At 45.7% G+C, this 22,433-nt stretch overlaps 1 protein-coding gene across 3 annotated transcripts in view; it reads left to right on the top strand.

Moving 5' to 3' along the window:
- PRDM5 (PR/SET domain 5) overlaps nucleotides 1-22,433 on the top strand; it is a 122,030-nt gene that overhangs the window by 89,636 nt on the left and 9,961 nt on the right. The gene's annotated exons all lie outside the window — the stretch shown is intronic.

Raw genomic sequence — 22,433 nt, 5'->3', positions numbered from 1 at the left:
CTTTGCAGGCGTGCCCAGTGTGTCATCTTTTTCCCAGGGTGCTCTTTGTTCCTCAGCTGTACTCTTCCCTTCCTGACGGTTGTCATTCTGTTGTAGATGGCTTTCCCAGGCTCAAGCATCTGCCTCACATGCTGCAACCAATGTGAGCAGCTCCCCCTCCGTCCAGGGGGCTCGTTTCTTAGCCCACTGTTCAGTTTGGGGCACAATTAGATTCTTTCTATGAACTTGCCATGTGAAAACTGGATGTTGTTTTCAATAGCTCTTCTTGGTTTGGCTCCGTCCATCTTTTCACTGCATCCTCTTTCTCACAGTTCCTTTAAAGTGTGGCCTTTAATGGGCTTACGGTCTGTATAGAAAAGACATTTTCAAAACTTAAGAGACATGCCTCATCCCCTTAAGAGCAATTCGAATTCGGGCCTCTCCTGGATTTCACTTTTACCTTAGCTGTAACATAAAAACTTGAGAGAAAACACATAATGATGATATCCTTTCCAGTATAGTAATGCTTTAGCCTTCCACTTCTCTTCTGTGGGCCGTAAAAGCTACCCTCCAAGGTTCTTAAGAAAGTTCTCTTCTGGTTTTTGTGGTGGAGGAGAGAGGCCGCTTGTCTGCTCATTAAAGCAAACCCACAGCAGGTTTGTCATTCTGATTTATAATATCATGCCTGTCTTGTACGAACATTAGAAACTGGAGTACCTCCAAAACGTTAAATGGCTCCATGAACAGGAAAGGGTTAGGCAGATATTACTGCTCAGAATAATAGGATTTAAATGTACATATTCAAAATACTTATTTCACAGTGAGCCTTATTCAAGAGGTGGGAGTTAGTTTCCATGTAGTTGTTATTTTATGTGTGTGTGCAATGGTCGCAGTGGCCAATAATGTGTTTTAAAGATGCCGACGTACATGGAGCGGGCCCTGGGTCCTCTGGTTAGACTGGAGATGTTACCAGAGCCTTCACCCTGGTCCCTGTGACACTTGTGCTTACTGTCACAGACATCGTTACGCCACAGAAGAGGCCGTTTCAGTCGCTTCAGGAAAAGGAGACCATTTGGGTTTTCCCAGGAAAGTGTGTGATTTCCAATGCAACTAACTTGTGTTTTACTTTGTTTTAATCTGAAGTTTATTCATTAGAATGACACAAATAGTTGACATAAATGCAAAGCCCAGCAGGGATATGCCAGGTCCAGTTCTGGGCCTTCACATTTACGAGTTCATTGAAGGCTCCCAGCAATTCAGCCACGCCTGGAACAATTCACTGAAGCTGCTGCGAGGAACGTGTCATTATGATCCCTTTGTAAATATGAGAAACTGAGGCACAGGCGAGTCAGGAGCAGAGTGGGGACTGGAACCCAGGCCAACGGGCGCAGAGAACACCCGCTCACCTACTATAGACGTTGGTCTTTTATTCTGATCTACTTTCCTGGGTTTTCTCAAACGAAACCAAAGGCGGTAATCGACCCACATTTGTAAGTCTCGTGTTCATATGAATATTTGAGCCTTGACTCAGAGATCTCTAGGTGCCCAGGTGCAGGCTGGTACCTTTGCAGTGGGTTGTGCCACTCGTTGCTCATGAGGATGGCCGACCTGGCCTTGACTCTGGGGAACCCCTGGGCCTGGACAGACGCCCACACAGCTGATGGAGAGGTCCAGCAGGAAACAGGGTCAGGAAACACCAGCCTTGTGGGTTGGGCCTCAGACTCTGCTTTCATTTTTCTTTTTTCTTTTCCTTTTTTTTTCTTGTTTTAAGATTTTATGGGGGAAAGGGAACAGGACTCCATTGGGGACCAGTGTGCACCTCCAGGACCTTTTCCAAGTCAAGTTGTGGAGGGCGCCGTTCAGCTCCAGGTCCAGTTGCCGCTGTTAGTCGCAGGGGTGACTCCCTTGTGGGACTCGAACCGGCAACCTTGTGGTTGAGAGGACGCGCTCCAACCAACTGAGCCATCCGGGAGCTCAGCTGCAGTTAGTATTTGGATAGCTCTAATTTCAGATACTTTTTTTTGTCCCGTTTCAAAAGCTAACTTTAATTCCATTACAACAATAACAAAACCTGTATCATTCAGCAAGTTATATCTTTAAGGTTTGGTGGGTCTACACAAAATGCCACGCCAGGCCGGTTCCTGCGTGGACGCCTCAGGGAAAGGACTCAGCCCTGTCACTCTGGGTATTGTTTATGGGGTGCAGCAAGGGACCACATGGGGGAGATAATTCTGCTAAAGGTGTACTTTTACTAGAAGGCTGAACCATCATTCGGTCTTTCTTGGTGAGGCCAGGCCTGGTCATTCATTCATTTCCTTCAATATATTTTCCTTATTTTTAGTTTTCAGCATGCTGACTGTGCTGTACTAGATGTGTTTTTCTCTGTATTCATCCTGCTCTGTGTGTGCTGTTATTATTAGTTAGTAACGGTAGTTTCACTTGTTTCTCCCCCACTCTGGCGACAGCAGCCTCTTCCCCTGAGCTCGGACAGAGACGCAGCAGTTCTCTGCTCCATCTTGGTGACTGTTCAGCTCACCTGCTTGTCCCATGACCTCCATCCACAGAATATCTCATGACGTTGGGTTCCAAACGTGACGTGGATACCCAGCTTTTCTCCTTGTTAAGGAGGGGGTGACATTCTCTGTGGCTTCCCACGTCCCGAGACCAGTAATGGATTCGCAGCTATCTAGGTTTGCCAGGATCCCTTCTTCCACTTAATGGCTGTAGATTAATTTTCTGTTCCTTGGGAGCTGATAGAAATGGAAGTCCTTACTCGGCATGTGCAGGTAGCACCTCCATTCAGCCAGGGAAGCACCCCACTTGCAGGCCACAGGCTACGGGCCGTATATACGTGGGGCCCTGCCCCCAAGGTGCAGAGGTCAGGCTCTGGCTGAGGCCTTGCATTGGGAGCCTTTCTGGGCTGTCAAGGTCCTCACCCTGTCTGCCATGTCTCCTTCCCCTCGTGGGCTTTGTTTTTGCCTGGGGGATGGAGAAAACAGCTTTTGGGGGAAGCAGAGCCTCTTTGGGGGCAATTTTCATACTGTGGACACTGCGGCTTGAAACCAAGACTTTTTAAAACAACCTCAAGAGGAAATATGAATTTTCCCAGGGCTTTTAGGCTTGGAAATGCTCCCAGCATACTGCCAAACCCTCCTCTCAGTATGCCTGCGGTCTGTCTGACAGGTCTGCTGACTCCCCAGATCCGTCGGAGGCAGACAAATGTCAGTGGCTTACCTCTGTGTGGAATGTCTCAAGTCCATCGAGTACGTCGCACTCAGGGACGATAGGTCACCTGGAAATCATGGGCCGTAGGTTTTCTTGTCTGGGACGCATTGAGCCAGAACACTCACTGTCGGTGAGCTGGGGACGTGCTTATAAATATCCATTTTGAAACATCAGCTTCAAAAGAAACTGTTGTTTGTATCCACTTACCACAGAAAGTTTCACGTCTTGTTTAATCACTTTTGATTTTCAACATGAAAAGCACCTGGACCTATTAGAAAGTTATTTCAGAAAGTCTGCCTTTTGAACACCACTTAAAAACCCCAATTAGCTTCCATAGGTCTGAGGGGTCTGCGTTCACAGCTGTCTCTCCAGCCTGCTTTGCAGGAAGAGGCAAATTAGTTCTTACAGATATTAAAATGGAATTACTCACCATGGTCAAAAGTAGCAGCAAGCCTTTTATGTTGTTTGATATTTTGTCACTTTGCTTTTATGAAACTTCCTGTCCCCAATCCTCAGGGGGTCCAGATTGTTGGTGGGTTTAACAGACGTATGCACTTCGCACGTTCTCCTGACACCGTGCAGCGAGAGTCCCCCAGACTGAGGGGGTGTCTCCGAGTCCCCAGGCACCGAGCACTGATGGGTTTAGCCAGAAGTTTTTGGGTGCTGTGCTGGAGCAATTTGAAAACTATGCAAAAAAACAAACAAACAGGAAAAAACGTGAACAGAGCATGCAGCTGGTCAGTCATGTGGATGCCACAGAAACATGATGTTGAAGGAAAAAGAAGAGTGAAGTCATTCTGGGTGAGGAGGTTAGAGGCGTGGCTGCTAAAGGAAGAGGCCAGCAGAATTTCTCTAGCTATGAGGGCATGGCGTGGGGTTTCTGCCTCCTGGTTGAGAAGAACAAGAGGTCTTGTAAGGGGCAGACCCAGCTGGGAGTCTTCATGAAGGCATGAAGAAGAACACAGGTGAGGCCTGCAGAAGAACCTAGAGGTCTGTTCAACACAGGTCTGTTGAAATGGGCAGGGCGTGGTGAGTCGACCCCGGGAAATGCTACAGCGGGCGGCTTTTGAGTTGGGCTTTAAGGAATATTGGGGAGGGCTTACTGCGAAGTGTGATCAAACAATACGGTGAAGGTTTACATAAAACATGATTACAGTAAAAGACAGCTTGCTATTAATCCCTCTCAAAGTACTCCCCCTCACTTCGAACACACTTATCCCATTGTTCTTGCCACTTTCTGAAGCAGTTCTGGAAGAATTTTCATGAGTTCTTTTGTGCTGTCATGGCTGCCTCGATGTCCTGAATCATTTTAACTTTGGGGAAGAGCCAGAAGTCTCATGCTGTCAGATCTGGTGAATACAGTGGATGAGGACACACCGTAATGTTTTGATTTGACAGAAATTGCCATACCAGAAGTGGTGTGTGACATAGAGCGTTGTCATGATGGAGGATGAAGCAAAGACACTCACGAAAGAGGCCTTCCAGAACTGCTTCAGAAAGTGGCAAGAACAATGGGATCAGTGTATACAAAGCGAGGGAGGGGGCAGTATTTTGTGGGAGATTAACGACAATGTGTCTTTCATTGTAATACTTTTTTTAAAAATTTATTGGGGTGACAATTGTTAGTAAAATTACATAGATTTTAGATGTACAATTCTATTTTACATCATGTATAAATCCCTATAATACATTTTTTTAAATGTAAACATTCACTGTGTTTTTCAATCATACCTTGTAGGTACTTGGAACCACCCGGGGAAAGTGAGAGAGGTGCCCACAGCTCTAGACAGGGTGGCCTGTCCATGGTGACAGTCTGAGGATGCGTGTTGAAGTCTGATGGCAACTGACAAAGGCTGGGCCTGGGGACTCGGTGCGAGTACTGGAAGCACGTTTTGTTTTGTGTGATGTGTTCTCTGGGAGGGACATGAGTAGCCCTCTGTGGGAAGGTTGCTGTGAAGTCCTCGAAGGGGACCTGAAGGAGGCAGGAGGGGAGGCGGGGAGACCCCGGCAGGAGCAGGCTGTGGCCAGGTGAGGGAGCCATGCCAGGTGGCCGTGGGGTTGGCAAGTAGGCACAGATATGAGAGACACCTCTGACATACTGAGGGGTTTGCACGCATAGTGTTTCTATTAGGTGGTGAGTAATGGGGAGAAGGAAGTACCGATGAGCTTTGATTCCTAGTAAGGGCGCTGTGGGGTCTGGTCGTGTTCCCCGAAGAGATGGGAGAAGTTGCCAGTAGCTTTAGAGTGGGGGTTGCTGGGTCACACTGTACAGGCTGAGCTTGGGAGCGCACTCGCTGCTTCTGTTTTTACTTCTAGGTGAGAGGAAGAGATTAAAAATAAACTGAATAGCTTTTTAAAAAGTTTATTATGATTTCACAGGAAACTTTTAAATTTGTTTTCATTTTTTTATTTTTCTAAACTTCATCAGCTTTTGTTCTTGTGTGGACAAGAGGATATGGCTCATTGCCACTATTTGAAAATACCTTTAATTTGGTTTTATTGTTTCTAGAACCCACATATTTCTTGGGGAATTTTATATGTCTTGTAAATGAATTATTTAAGATAAATGGCTTTAAGGTACCATGTGTTTTATTTGGCTCAGAAAATATACCTGCAATTGAACATTCTTATTCTATCACAGTAAGCTCCCTTTCCTTTGTAAAAGGGAAAAATTATACCATTTGAAAAATAACTTCCTTTTCAGGGACTGACAGCATCATTTTCTCCCTAAAAAATATGATTTTTCTGCAGAGTTTTTTAATGGTACTTTGATTTTCATTCAATATTTCTATGTCTAATTTGATTTTTTGGGGAAAAAAAAAAGTCCTGTCGCTCTAAAAAGACACAATAATTGGAATAACGGTGCGGTAAGGTTGTTGCCAAGGAGGTTGCCATCAGTCTCCCTCCCCAGGTGCGCTGCTGCTCTTTCCATCAACATGTAGGCTGACTTCCCTTCCTTTGAATCGGGGCTGACCTTGGTGACTTGCTTGACTAGTAGAATGTCCTAGAAGTAATATTCTAATGCCCCAGAGGCAAGGTCAGAAGATCCCTTACTTCTTTCGCCTGTATTTCTTGGAACCACCCCCCATGCTCTGGGGACCCCAGGTCACATGGCGAGGCCCCAGACAGGCACTCAGGTACCAGCCAGCACGCATCCCTGGAAGTAAGCCATCTGGACACCGAGCCCAGGGGAGCCTTGGGATTTCCATTGCAGCCACCTGACTGCAACTGACAGCCACCTCACAGCAGGCTCTAAGTAAGGACTGCTCGCGGGGCCCAGTCAACCCACAAAACCACGACAATCAAGTCATTTTAGATGGCTGAGTTTGGGGTGGCTGCATGTGACGTGATCAGTGCTTCTTCAGCAATTAGATAACTGGTGCCAAGTGTGAAATACTGAACACCTGGGCAGGTGTAGCTGCTGAACAGGTACAATGTTGATTGAGTAAAATGTATTTGAAGGGATCCGCTTGTCCCTGCGCCTGTGGGGGACAGCAGCAGAGCCGGATGTCACAGAAGTGCCTCCTTAGCTCTCATGTCACATGACCCTCGGGCACTGTGACCACAGCTGGGATCAAGATGGTGATGTAACAGGTGATGATGTGACTCGTTACCCAGATGACGTGACAGGTACGGTGACACTTGGAGCTCATTATCATTTGAGCTGATGAGTAAGGTCAGTTAGACAGGATTCCCTGTGGAGGGGTAATTTATGGGCAATTTGGGTACCTGATTTGTAGGGCTGCTGTCCGGGACAACAGGAATAGACCAGATCCCTGGTGTCAGTGGCAAGTCCGTATGATTGTGGCTTTCTTGATTGCCTCACATGACGTCGGAAAAATCAAACACGACAGAACATAGCTTAGGGAACTCTGGCAGCTTCTGTTTGACTTTGCTTAACAGTGACTTTAAACCGTTGTTGCACATGGAGAGCGCCCGATGAAAGAAACTTTCTTTGACTAATGTGGTATGTTTCTAATTGTAATTCTTTAAGATTTAGAAGAGCATACTTAGGCTCGATTGGCCAACTAATGTTTGTTGACTCAACTTGCGTTACATGGTGTGTTTCCAAAGAAGGGTTAAGAAAAGGTTCTGGCCCATCAGGATTCTGGGGGAGCAGCGGATGAGACAGTGCATGACAAGGACCGGAGAGGTGTCCCAGGAGCACTGTGAACCTCCTAGGGGGAGCACCGAGCTCACATGGGAGAGTGTACAGGCAGGAAATGGTCAGGAGAAACACAGGTGAGAGTTCAGTCTGCAGGAGCAGAGAGCTCCCTCTGAGTCTACAAGAAAGAGCAGAAAATGGCTGAGTGCAGAAGGTCCAGCAAAAGGAAACTGACAGGAGCCAAGGAGGCTGCAGGAGGGTTGCAGGAGGGGCTGCAGGAGGGGGCCGAGCAGAGTGCACATGCAGAAGCCAAGGGAGGAGTTGGGGCCCTTTGAGAACACTGCCTGCTGTCCTCTCCTGGAGGTCTCAGATCTAGAAGCTTATCACAGGTTCTGAAAAGTCCTGCAGTAAAGACAATTTGTGTAGTTTGTTTAACCTGCATTTGCCAAGATAATCTGAGCAGGGTGAGTGAGAGAGTGTGTGAGTGTGTGTGTGTGTGTGTGTGTATGTATAAGTGCTCTGTGCTGTGAGTGTTGTGTGCTGTGTGCTGGGCATGTATGTTGTGTGCTGTGCGTAAGACTTGTGTTCTGTGTGTGTGTTGTGTGCTGTGCGTGTTGTGTGCCCTGTGTGTGTGCGCACATGTGTGTCCATGCTCTACTCCATCTCACTGGGGCTAGTGGTCCATAAACACAAGCTCAGAAACCCCCGTCTGAGCCGTGCCGTGATGGCTGCCACAATAACGCCTCCAAAGGCCCATGCCCCACAGTGGCTCCCTCCACCTGGGCCGTGCCGCCTGAGGCACCCCGACCAGCCTCCTCTTCCTGAGCGCAGACCCTGGGCTTCAGCCAGTCTGACTGTGTCCTCCCAAAGCTGGCCACGCTGTTTTTTGCATCTGCTTCGGTATTTCTTCAGGGTACAAGTGAAATCATCCTTGTTGTCTCGCCTCTCTTTGTAGTCCTTCCCGCCTCCCCCTTCTCCCTGTGGAGACCTTGGCTCTCCTTAGAGCTCCTGGTCAGGCATCACTTTATGGATGGCCTGCCTGCCACCTCTGCCATGGACACATTTGCTGAGACGTTAATCCACTCCGTTAGCTCAGTTTTTTTCACTTTTGTGGCAGAGTTTTCCTTAGAGCTTAGTTCTTTTACTCGTTCAGTCATTCGACAATTGTACCTCTTATCATTTTATACTTTTCCTTGGTAGTATTTATATATCTTTTCTATATAAGTGGAGACAGACCTTCGCACTATTACACTAGAGTTTTTTTCAGAGAGATGAACAGTGAGTGACGAGAACGCTGGCACATGGGAAGCAGAGCCGCTAACTGCGCGATGGGGACCAGGGAGAGGCCACTGAAGTGCTTTGAGTGGGTCAGAAAGCTTGGTTATGAGTTTTCTAGGAAAGCAGCAGCATTGGGGGTCGTGCGTGCCAAGTGCACTGAGAGCTGTGTGCACCGTTTTTAGGTTGTGCTTTGTGCGTTGGTGAGAAACCCAGGGGCAGAGTACAGCGTGTGCACTGGAGAGGATTAGGCAGGAAGTGGGGGACCCAGCAGGTCCCACAGACTGGGAGGAGCTTTCTGTGCTGAACCGGGAAAGAGGGGCTTGAGTCTGCAGGTAGTAATGAGTCAACCAGGCTTTTGTTTCCCAGTGAGGGAACAAAGGAAGAAGACAAGCAATGATCTTAGGTATTCCTGGCTTATTAAAAATACAAAACTGGGACATAAAAACAAATATTCACCCCAAGCAACTCAACCCCCTGAAATAACTTTTTATATGTTGTTTTAATTACAAAAACTATCTTGCAGGTTAAGACTATTAAAGTTATAACTCGATTGCTAAGTCTGTAGTTAGTACGTACAATTACTACCATGAGAACAAAATATAGGGCACACATTTTTCAAATTTCTCCCTAGATTGTGACCTATTTTGAGTATTTGTTGAACTGACTAAAGTATCAGTTAGTGATAAGCATAATCCATGGGGCTTTCCATCAGTGGCATTCCAGTCCAGCTAGCACTTCCCCCTCCCCCCTGCAATGGAAACTGACACATTGCCTTGGCATCCCTGAGTCCCACTGAACCTGTTCGGGGCACAGTGGCATTAGAGAACTTGCTCCCCCACTGCCCCACCCCTGGCTCAAGCAGCCCTGTCTAATAACAATGCAGTTCTCTCCGAATGTCCCCTGAGCTCCCTCATGCACTTGGAGTATCAGCAGGGAGTACATGGACAGCAGTTTGCGGATTGAGCTAAAATAAAACCATAAACATTAGCATTTAAGCGGGTGGTTGCTTTACCACTGTGGTATTATTATCTTTAGACTTTAATAATATCCTGCAGGATTTACAGGCCAGTGCCTGCTGCCTGAAATGTATAAAGGGAATTTTTCTTTGTTTTTAAGATAGGCAATATGCAATTAATTTTTTAAAGAAGTGGGACCGTTATTCTTAGAAAAGTAATACATTTTTCATACTATTTTCTCTCTGAAACAGAATTCTGTATCCATCTTGCACTCTATTCAGGGAGGTTAACTGCTAAAGTATCGTAAGAATCTTGAAATAAAGGCCCATCTATTTATAGGAAGGTCCCATTAATGGATTTCAAAAACAATGCTATATGGAGCGATTCCTACATAATTTCCTTTTTTCATAAAATCACCCGTTATATTTTCATAAAGTGTGCCTTTTTCTATTTTGAATTGTATTATTCACATGAATATTTTGATAATGCATAGAAGAAAACAGGTTAATATAATACAAAATAAGGATAAGCAAATCTTATGACATAGGTATACTCTCTCATGTTACAGATGAGGGCAGTGGGGCTGAGAGAGGTTAAGTGACTTGTCAGTCATTCTACTAGTGATAGGCCGCACAAAGGTTGGGAATTAGGTCTCTTCGTTGATAAAGGCCTTATTGTTTATTACTATGTGTAGAGCTATGAAGCTGCTCTGAAGAATTATGCTCCATGTTTTATGAACCGATCTTTTACAAAACTTCTAAGAAAGCTGGTGCTGATTTCTCACTCAGTTCAAAACCAGCTTGCTGCACAGGACCACCCTCCTCCTGGGATCCTCCTTTCTCCTTCCTGCAGAGAGCCCAGGAATCCTGCTACAAAGGGGGTGCAGGCAAATGCTCCAAGGTGACTGTCAGCGGGCACCCCTCACAGGAAATGAGTCAGCAGTACCAGGATGACCTCTATAGGCATTTTCCCTTCACTTGCGTGGGTTAAGCTATTTTCAGTAAAATATTGTTAATGCTTTGGAAGCGACCAGGGAGGGATAGTGCATGTCTCTTGTAATCCATTTCAATAAGTGAAATTTCAACAAAGGGCAATTCACCTCCTCCATTTTCCCTAAATTCCTGTTTGGAAGGATTGCAGTTTCTCTGCATCATTGGAATTGAAACAGCATTTTCAATATAAGAAGCTTTCAGATCTTTGAGGATGGCTGTTTCAGGTACCACACGTTTCCAGGAAGATACGTCCAGGCTGAGCACGGCCCCGTCGGTCACGGGGTAGGTTGGTATCAAGGTCAGTGGTCAGGCCAAGTGGGCCATGGCTCTGGTGGACCTGTCAGCCTCTCGGTCGTAAGCCTTCCTCTCAGAGAGGTTGCGGCTAGCTTTTAAATGCTTTGATTCTTTTATTATTTCTAGGTGTTATCGTGACATGTATTCTTAAATTCAAGAAGGAAAGAGAGGACCTTGAGGATACAAGTCATTTATTTTGGTTTCAGTCTAAATTATAGTCGTCATGTTCTCTTTTCTGCCATCAAAAAGGAAATCTTTGATTTCTTTGTTTTTCACTCTTAATTAAAGCGGCAGTTGGTGGTTCCAAGAACCTGAATGTCCTTCACCATTAGCCTGACACAGGCCACACTTACACTGAAGTGACTGTTTCCCTGAGAAGCTCTGAGGCCCCCGGCCACCTCCTGTTCACGTCATGCCCAGCGCCAAGCCCTTGCGCTGTGGTCACCTCAGTTCTTTATGAAGAAGATGGTCTCCTTCTGGGGACCCGATTCCCAGCGTCAGGGCGGCCCGAGTGCCGCCCACTGCCTCTGAGGACTGTTGGACACGCATGCGGAAAACCCCGTTTTTACTGTCAGTTCTCTTCTCAGTTGTAAATGACCTTCTTTTGTGTGTGGCGGATTTGGACATTTTCCAGTCAAATCATATTCCTTGTGTGTATTTGCTGTTGAGTTAGTTTATCTGCTCATTGTGAGAGATCGGTAATGTGGTGGTCCCTTTCATTGACTTCAGTCCTTCTAGAAAGTATTTAAGTGTGAAAATTAAAAGGCTAACTCCACGCCTGCCGTGCAGCAGGAAGCACCATATGGACACGGGTGGATGCTGTTGGGTGGGAAAATGAAAGATAAGAGTTTGAGCAGAAGTAAGGAGAACACCAAGTTCTAGGGTGTCACGCCCTTGCAAGGGAAAGTGGGCATCCACCTAATGAAAAACCCGTGGGTCTTCTATTTTTATGAATATTTGGATGCTATTAAACGTGACTAACTGTTCGCTGAAACCATCACTGTGTGGAATCAGAACCAGGAAAAAAATAATGTGTGTATAGTATACATATACAGATAATATAAATATATATTATAAAATATAGAGAATATATGAAATTATTATACTTTTTCTAATTTTTAGATATATAAAATATAGAAATAAGAATTAAACAGATTTATGCATACTTACATACTTTTAAAATGTAGTGTCCTATATCATTATATGCTCAAGATTATAAATAGAAATAATAGGAATCGGGACTGAAGCAATTTCTTCAATACATAGTGTTACTTATTTATTACACTGATTCTTTAAGACGCATCAGACAGAGGGATTCTTTCCCTAAGTTTCCTTTTCCGTTATAGAATTCTGGTTCGCGGTGACTGAGACGGTGCTCCTTGCCGGGGCCCGGATGCCGCGTGGTAACTGATACACAGGAGAGTTCCTGATTGGAGATCTGGTTTCTGGAACTCCTGAGGCAGGACGGTGGGCAGGAGGCTTTGGGGACTGGAAGTCAGATCTGAGTCTTTCACTCCAGGGTCAGCAGTTGAGTGAGGGCAACTTGGGAGTGACATAAAACACTCGCCCAAGGACCGATCCTTATCAGGATGGAAAACCGCAGGTCTCAGACTCCTCGCTGGTGTCTTCAGTGTAAGGTACTTTCTGCTGGAGCCAAAGCGACAGACATCTGAGGACCTGTGGAAGCTTTACGACTACCCTGGAGGCTCCCTGAGACCTGGCCACGCCCTACAGCCGGTGGCACTGGACTTGACCCAGCTCTCGACATCCCAGAGTACGGGTGCCAGACATAGGCTGGATCCCAGCTGCCAAATCAGCGGACCAGTGGGGGCCATTCCAGAGGCTGTTCCAGGAATGGTCTCAGGAGGCATTCCACTTAATGGGTTTGAATTGATTCCATATAACGCAAACCTTGTCATCACCCTCCACATCATGCCTATAAGCACAGGACACACACCTTTCTTGTGTGTGAGGTTTGCTGATTCAGCTGCTTCTTCTCTCAGGGAGTGGATGCATCTGGTTCACTGTGCCAGTATAAGTTCAAACGGACATTTTCTAGAATGTGGTATGCGTGACTACTTTGCATCTTTTATATCTATTGGCTTTGAAGAGGCAACAGAAGGAACTAAAATTAACATGTGTTTTTAGACATGGAAGCAGTGTACCAGGTCACTGCCAAATATGACGTCCCAGCTACACCAGAGTCTGTAACACAAGGCACAGTTTATCACCAAGCAATATGTGACTCAATGGCTGAATTCTGAATTTTTGAGATATTAAATTCTGTTTGTATTTCTCCATTGGCAGGACATGAGTGCGTTCCCCAACATCTGTCCTCCTCGTAAGAGCTGCATGGCTGTTCCTTTTCATGCAGAACTGGGCTTCGAGCCCGAGACCTCCAATCCCCACCCCGACACTCATCTCTGTGTGCTGACATGACTAGTGTATGTTCTTTCATCCTGTCTGCAGAGGGGGCTCTGGAGGTAGCTCTGTCCTTGATTTGATAGGAAAGGGTCATGCATACTTAGGAAGCCTGAGCATTTGGACCTCATTTGGTCTGAGCATTTGGACCTCATTGTGGCTTAGTTCCTTTGTGTGCAAGATAAGACTTTGGTTAACTGAATCTTCTGCCAGGTGTATTATTTGTGTTGTTTTAACTGGGAGGATACCTGGCTACTAGAAGAAAAATGACTACAATTATTAAAAGAGAACAGATTTCTAAGAGATTGTACTATCAATTCTATTCTTACATGTTAGCATACTCTAAAGGTTCTTCTATATCTAAACCAAGAAACAAATGTAGAGAATTAAAACTATAAAACAAGGTCATTTCAGTACGCAAATGGATGGTTCAAAATTGAGACCTGTGATTTCATTAGGTTCTCTGTCTTGGAATTTAGCAAAAACAAGGAAATTGCCTACTATATTCCGAGAGAAAGAGTTGGAAAATTTCTGAGTAACTTGGCCAGTTCACAAGTCAAATGTTCTTTTAAACAAAACAAGGAACAAACTCTTGGCCCTTCCAGCTGCAGGACCACGTAGAGCTCGCCTTGCGCTCCATGCATCGTCCTGTGGCTGGGCCCCCAGCCGCTCTCCTAGGTGAGGTGGGGCGGCCAGTACTTTGCCAGGGCAGCTGATTCATCCTGCCAGTGACGTTCCAGGCCGGGATACTTGCAGGAGACAGACTCGGGGAGCTTAGGCAGGCCTTGTCTTAGCAGTCTTTCTTGTTCGTCCCCTAGCAGGTGACAGCTGAGTGTATTTACAGGGATGATGCAGATGGCCCCCTACAAGGTAGCTCAGCGGGACATGGCACTGGGTTGTTTCTCCTAAACTCAGGTGCTACAGTTAATGCAGAAACCGACCTGGCACTGTCTTGCTCTTTGTCCCACACTGAGGGGTTTCCTGGGATATGGGACTTTCAGGACCGAAACCTGACTAATCCTGGGTGAACCTGGGCAGTTGGTCGTAGGAGTCATGGTTCTGGAAGTAAAACATGAGACATGAGACAGACATCTCTTTTCCGGGAATATACTGAACCCAGGACAATCAGAAGCTAGTAGGTACAAAGTCACCATTATTATTATTATTATTTTTACATGAAATCCGATTTGTTCTGATTGCTGTTGATGATAGACAGTCATTTTATTTTGGGGGTAAGAATGGCATTTTGCAGAAGGCATGAAGTATACTTCAGCCTGCTGGCATTGGTGTAGCACTGCCAAGAATTATATTTTTCACAAAAAAACTTACCCATTTGTGAAAGAAGACTCAAATTTACTTGCAGAAGGAAAGTGTGTCAGAGGAAAAGGGCAAAGAATGAAAATGCTAATTTTATGAGTAAAAATAATGTTCTGCAGTTACCTTTGGGATTAAAAGTGTTAATAATATTCAAATTTGGAAACAGAAATTTCCCCACTTATTACAATCATCCTATTATGCCGTCTTCTTTGTCTTCTTTTTTTAACCTTTTAGGCTGACTGATTTTTTTGTCCAAACATTTTATGACTTGAGCACATTCAAATCTAGCAAAATCTCTGCTAGGACAACTGTGGGATCCTCACCTGTGCAAACAGGCAGGCTGTTTTGTTTTTCCTCCCAGCATTTTTGAGGTTTGAAAGGAGCAATTTATCCTACTAGCCAGCTCCCTGCCATGTGTGCTGCGTGTTGATTCAGAGATGTAATTCCTATTGATGATCTGATTTCCTCTGCCTTCTGCCCGTGCTCGATGGCTTTGTTTCACCTGCTGACATGAACTTGGCTGAAATGAATGCTCTCTTGGCCGCGGTGAATTAGTTGCATGTGTGATAGCACCTTACTGCTGTGTTCTTATTATTTTCAAAATTGTGTAATGGGATAAGTATGTTATTTCTTTAGAAGTAGATATCCCTTTTCTAAGGCTTTGCATTTACATAATTCCTTTCTCCTACAGACCTTGGCGTAAACCTCAGGGTTTTATTCAAAGATGGATTACACTTGCTACCATCACGTATGTCAGAAAGCATGTTAGTTATTTTTGGAAGTAGGGCAAGTTGAATCAGTGCTCTGTGGACGGGAACCTGCCTCTTACATGTAAGGTTCTGTGACTAGATTAAGTTCTCACTTCCTGTCATTTTCTGTACCCCCTACACTGTGCCCCCTAAATTGATAGGGGTATTTGGTATGTGCCCCATAGCCTAGCTCCAGTTGTGTAGCCACAAAAGCTCGGTGTGATGGACAAGACTCCACCTGTTCTGTCTGTCTTGGCTTTGTTTTGCAAACCTCTCAGAGTCTTCCCAGGATGAGGACCACGTCTTAAACCACGTATTCCCCGCAGTTCGTAACACAGTGTCTTGCTCAGTACTCATGGAGACTTTTCCTGATGAATTTCCCCTCAATGACATCGTCATCTGATCATGGGAATTATCTTGACTGTTGTCAGCTCACTTGTAAATAGAGCTTGAAACATCTAAATTAATTGGTTTGTACACTGAAGTACTAGGTCAAGTATAGAAAGGGCCTTTTCAGAGGAAGTAGTTAAAGTTTGCCTTTGCTGGTGGATTACTGTGTCTGAGACTAAATGTTTAGGAATATTCCATTGGTAAATGAAGCTCCATAGAGTATGCAAATAATAATAATAGTAACAATAACAATAATAATAATAATAATAATAATAAATTAGGCTGTCTTAAACTCGTAAGACTTACTTTGATTTTCATTAGCAGGTTTTTAGGATACAAGCAACAAAAGTGTTAGGGACAGTGTTTGACAAGAGAAGGCAGTTGCAGTAACCACCTATACTCTCACAACTCTGACAGTGTGTTTTCACAGTCAGCTTCCATTCTGATTGTTGCTGTAAATGCAACATTTTTGCCTTGGATATGGGGTGTGTGTGTGTGTGTGTGTGTGTGTGTGTGTGTGTACAAGTGTATATGTATTTTTTTGTCTTCTCCTTATATCCTCTATATTTTCGATTATATTTATTTTTCTTTTTTCTCCTGTATATTTTCTTATATTTTCATTATAATTTGCATTTATATTTCAAAGTTTAATTTATAATTTTTAAGATGCTGAGCATAATTTTTCCTTATAAAATTTTCCTATTCATGCGATTAGTGTTCTTCTATAAAGGTTTTTGAGGAAAAAAAATCTAAGCAGTTATTATGCAGGGAAAGAAATAGTTTCCCTTTAGATAATTTAAATAACACTCTTTCACTTAAGCAGCATTCCTTTTCTTCCAAGTATTACAAAGAACATTCTGGACAATGCCCAGATCTCACATTGTTCTCAGAATTCTTATCAGCAAATACATATTTTCAGTTCTTTTTGAACCCCCTTTATGTGTATAAAGAACGCTGCTGTCTGGAGGAACACTCACTCCCGTTTTCAGAGTGGGGGTTTTAACCGCCAGCCCCTGACGAGGTTTTCATTCACTGTTCTGATGCTATGCTTCAGTCGGAGCTGGAAGGCATCTCTGCCACCAAGTAAGACCTCGGAATATGGGCCAAAGCCTGGGCAGAGGCAGACAGTAGAAAGCCTTCATTGCTAGTAACGGAAAGCCTGACCCAAGGAGCTTAAATGATGGCATGTAAGTCACGTAGCAGGGTTGTCCCACGGTTAGTTGGCACGGTGGCTCCCCAAGTCCTCACATCCAGGCTCCTCTCGTGTCTGCTGCCGAGCTCCCCACATGCCTGCAGCAGCTCGGCCTCACCTCCATGCACAGTCGGCCTTAACAGCCACAAGAGGCCTTTGCAGAGTCCCCTGTAGACATTTTCTCTGCTCAGTAACCAGTCATGTCACGTGCTCCCAGCTACAGGCCTCACTGCCAAGGAAATGAAATCGCCTTCACTGGCTTAGCGCAGTAGTTCCCGGTGTGTCTGCAGATTCAAATATGTAAAAATCCGAAGCCCAGGCCTTTGAATCCACACTCCTGAGGGGGCGGGGGTCAGGACATCAGCGTTTTTGGAAGCTCCCCAGGTGATCTCATGTGCAGGCAGGTTGGGGGGCCAGGTTCCGCCCGACCAGGCTCCCCTCTCTCGGATGGGCTGGGAGTTGCTTCTTCCAGTACCCTTCACCAGGTGGACAGGAGCCTCCACACAGCGTCAGGGTCCCACCAGCAGGGATCCTGGAGACGAGGGAGGGGGTTTGGCTGGGTGGGAAGCCAGCAGATCACTGCAGATGCTGGCCCTGGAGTAAATGTGCCTTATTTTGAGTTCTGCCCTCTCTACCCAATTGTGTGATCTTGGTCAGGCTTTTTCATGACTATTTCTTCATCTGCAAAGTAAGAATAGCTGTACAAAATGTGCAGCATCACTGAACCAGTAAATGGAAAAGGTCCTTACAGGTTCCTAGCACTCTGCCAGCCAGCACGAGGCAGGCATGTAGCAGGAAGTCCTGTCCTGGGGAGAAGTGGATGCGGTCATGCTGTGGTTTACTGGTTATTATTATTACGATTATGGCTGGAGAAGATGGTGGCCTGCCAGCAGTCTCGCTTCTGGCAGCACGACAGAAGCACCTCGGGGATTGTGACAGATGCCAGCGCCCAGCCTCGCCCAGCCCAGGTACATCCGGCATCAGTGTTTTCACAGATTCCCAGTGGTTAACGTGGAGGCGGGATGAAATCCTCAGGGCCCAGTTAGGAGTCCACAGGGCCGTGCGAGTGTGGTCAGTCTACCTGGCTATCCCACATGGGCCAGCCTGAGTCACTCCCGGACCCCAGAGAAACAAGATTTTTGAGCTGGTTGGGGTGAGTCTGCCTCCTCAATGCCAGACCAGCTCTCCTATCACCTCTGTGTAAGTGACAGGGCTTTCTTCCAGCCATTGCACTTACATTGTTCTCAAAGTGGATTAATTAAAAAGGGACCGAGTACCTCTTGTTTCTATTTAAAGTTTATACATACCACTTTAATATAAAAATGCTATTTACTGTGCTTATTTTTAGTTTTCTATATGTGAGTTATGCCATCATTTTCCTAGAAAGTGTTCCATTAGCTGCAAAGCAAAACCCGTTACGACGTGTTATGTAGAAACCTGCTTTAACCATTCTCCCAGCTTTCTATCAGCTTGCCTACAAGTTCTGATTTTTAGGTGCGCTGTTTATGAGGCCATGGGTATGTTTTGTCACATGTTGAAAGATTAGACGGCTATAAAAGTAAGACGGTGACTAAAAAGCCACAAAACCCATAAACATCTGTAAAAGACATCTTCTAGGCCCAGCTTTTCGTCAGAGGGAAGCACAGTGCATTTTGACTGTGGGCAGCTGATGTCACAGGCACCTTCAGGAACTGTCATTTATGTGGCACGCTGTCCTGTGGGCCATGGGTCTGCCCCCTTGGCTGAGTGTAATGGCAACTGTGGGGCCAACCTCGCAAAGCCTTCTCTGAATTCCACTGCAGTTCCGTTGTGAATCGCGTGTTTTATTGAACTGGGACTCACCATTAGTGAGGCCTGAGAGAATTAGCCGGCTCCTAGGAAAGTGGAAAGATCTGGAAAGAGTGGCATGGGCTTTCCAGTGCCGGCCGCACCGAGGAGCACACGCCAGACTGAGCTCTGGGCAGCGGCCGGGGCCACCGCAGATGCTTCTCTTCTCAGAGGTTCTGTCACGTGAGGTGCCACACGAGAGACACATGCTGACCCGAGTAAACCGGGGCATAGAAACCTCCTGCTCTGGACGCACGTGGGTGTGAATACCCTGGGCTGGAGGAGGGGCGCTGGGTGTCGGAACCCCCCAGCCCCGCTCCTGCAGCAGGGCCAGGCACGGAGCGCAGGCCGGGCTCAGCCGGCTGCTCAGATGCGCTTCTGGCTTCTGACAGCGGCATGTTTCCACACTCCATCTCCCTCGGAGCAAAAGCGGCTCCCGAAAACAGACAAGACCTTTGAAGCTGAAGGACAATAGTGAGGTTTTAAGTTTCAGAAAAACATGAAAGCAATGTTTTAAAAATTTCTCTCAACTTTTTATAAAGAATATTTCAAACCTCCAGAAGCAGAGAGAATGGGATAATGTATTCCCATGTATCCTGCCCTGGGTTCCACAGGTATTCACTCTTTTTCAATTTAATCTCCCCACTCCCACAACTGTAAAACTGGGAGTTTTTACAAATGGTGTTAAAATGATGTTTGATTCCAGGCTTAGCTGTAATTCTGGTGGTAGGCAGCCTTTATACTCAGTGTGTTACAGAACTTGTTCCCCAAGAGGACGATAACATGGGGAACGGACATCCTCTGGCCAAAGACATTTTCATTCCAGACCTGGGCTCTTCCACGTGCGGCCCCAGGAGCAGGCAGGCCCAGCCACAGACTCTGTTTCCGGTCGGTGATAAGTCCAGGAACTCTGAGGAAGCGTCTAGAAATTCCATAGCATTTCGGGGGCGCATCTACGTGCAGGCTGTCTCTTAGGTGATTCACTCTTATTATATTTTACAAAGTACCAGTCAGCAACACATTGGGACAAAACACCGTCTTTCACTGCAGATAGTTCGAGAAGTGCTCTTTTATATGGAGATTCTGTGATTTTTGCGCCCCCCCAGGGGACATTGGGAAAAGTCTGGAGATATTTTGAGTCGTCCCAGCTTGAGGGGAAGTAGGGTGTGCTGATATTTAGTGGGTGCGTAGGACAGATCCCCACTACAAAGCATGAGCTGGCCTCAGATATCCTAGCGCAGAAGCTAAGAACCCGCCTGGGCCTGCGGAGGGCTTGGGCTGCTCCACTCCTTGTTTAAGGAAGGTTTCAAATGGATCCCACCAATGTGCAGACTGGAGACGGTCTGAGAGTCCTGTACGAGGGTTTTCCTTACACTGGAGGCTCCATAAACCCCTTTGGCAATGAGCAAGACATTCTGCAGGTGGAAACAGCACGGTTCAATGACTTTGCCCCAAATCCTTTAAAAATATAATGCAGCCCTTTCAGTCGCAAGCTGCCTATTTCTTCTCTGCTGAGGTTTGTGTTGTGGCCAGCAGGGAAAGTCAGCCACTGCTGGAGCAGCTGAGAACATGGGAAACTAGAAATTTATACATTTTCTGTTTATTGAAACATTTCGTATTTCAGAAATTCACACCAAATCTCTGTTTCATGCCATTCTCTTTTAAATTTAGAAATAAGAGGTGATCACCCAGCAAAAGCCATCATTTTTGTGAACTCTAATAGGGTAAATATTAATAGCTATTAGGTACTTTGAGAACTCACTGGTGCCTGATTTCCTTAGTTCACTCCTAATTTTCCTGTCCTGATTCTGTTGGGCTCAGATCATGTATGAAGTATCATTCTGTGACTCCCTGAGACCATTGGCCTTGAACTCTGACTTCAAGAGGAAAAGCTGATTTGTTAGATTTTGTGTTTCTATGATTGTGGCCTAAAGCCACAATAGCTGTAGGAAATGTACGGGTCACGTGACGATGGCGTGTAGAAAATGTCCCCAGGACTGTCCTTGTCTTCGAGAGTATTTGCATGTGGTGTGTGTTTTCTTTTTCCCCCGGAAAGCCATCCTTTGCTACACTAAGAGAAAACCTCCAATAGATTTCTATTTCAAAGAACTTTCCAAACCCCCTGAGACTGATAAAAAAACATGACTTTGTTTTTACAAAACCCCCTCAAATGATGTTGACATTTATTAAGTCAGTTTATGTTGGCAAAAATAGAACATTTGAAGTTCTTTTGTATAGATGGGCCTTAGCAGCACAAAAATACGACTTTTTATTAGCTCCCTCACACTCTAGCACCTTCTGAATGAATGTTGCCAAACGCTGCTTAACAAAAGCTACACTGATGAGACTGATTGATTCTGCCTTTGACAGGTTACACAGGTTAGCTGACAGACAGGTTGGCCCATTTGGGAAAAGTTACCCAGTTACGGTGACAAAGGACAGGCTTTTGTCAGTTAAACTGTGTAATCATTTAGAAACAGAATCAAGAACCTAATCATTTTGTCTCTGGTTAAATCTAGCTCATGAGTTAAAATGTGTAATTTATAGTACGTGTTCTGCTCGGGAACAGTGTAATAAAGTTTCCATCATACTTTATTAAATCAGATTTGGCACCTATATTACAGAATTTGTAATGGGGAGAAAATAGAGGAAGAGAAATAATGGAGGTAGATGTGATTAATGTTAGAATGATGTTAGTGTGTGAGTTCTCCGTGGGGGTGGGGGCTTTGGAAGCTCAGTGGTACCCAGACTTGCTTGCACACTGCAGCCACACCAGTCTGCAGATGGTTTTCCAGCGTGCTTGGGAAGGAAGTAGTGAGCTCAGCCTCAGCTCGGCTGCCGAGCCTGACAGAAGCAAGTCAGAGCTGACTTTGGCTTCCTAAGCTTTCGGTGGCACGTGGTCCTTTGCTGTGTCCACCACTGTGCCATTACCTAACTACCGCCATAATCAGTGAACTTGACCGTAAGGTAGGCAGAGAAGATTAGCAATTGAAGTTCTCTTGCACCCTTGCACACAGGTTTGGATACTTCTGGACTGAGAGGTTAGGGCTAAGTACACTCAGGAATGCTCTAGAGGCAACAAAGATTTTTTCACCATTTTTCAGAGAAAGGGACAGGAACGGTGTAGGTGTCTTTCTCAGAGCCTACCCTGTACAACCAGCTGAGTCTCTGTATCCAACTGTCAGGGTGGCATTTCTTTATCATGGCTGACTGGGAGTATTGGGAAGTGTTAGGAAGGAAGGGAGAGTGTTTCCCTTCCGGGACAGAAACTGCATTTTTTTCCTCTTAAACTCATTTGGTTTGTTATAGCTGAGGTGAGTGACCCCAGCCTCCTGCCTCTGTCCTGCTATGAAGGCTGTTGTTGGAGCAGGAACTCATTAGCACTTGGCACCGTTCCCTCTCACTTGGAATCCCTTTGCGATGGGCATGGGGTTCTTCCAGGGAGCCTGGGAGGCCGCCTGACTGATACCTGTCTAGATTCTACCCCTGCTTGTGGTGTCTTCAGAAAAAGTGCACACTGTGTAAGGGCTGCCAGTGCAGGAGACAGATATTCGAAGGGCAAACACATCTTCTGACGGAACTTCACTATGGCTGAAGACTCAGAGAACCTTCTTTCTAGGCCGACAGAGAAGCGTGATTATGGAGTCCTAGGAAATCCCTGGCTTCCGGTGGTTCTTTGTAGAGAAGGAGTCCAGGCAGGTACAAAAC

The sequence above is a fragment of the Rhinolophus hipposideros genome (genome assembly GCF_964194185.1).
Source record: "Rhinolophus hipposideros genome assembly, chromosome: 16".
Taxonomy (NCBI): Eukaryota; Metazoa; Chordata; class Mammalia; order Chiroptera; family Rhinolophidae; genus Rhinolophus; species Rhinolophus hipposideros.
The sequence above is the reverse complement of the archived record's forward strand: the minus strand, read 5'-3'. Positions and strand labels throughout refer to the sequence as shown.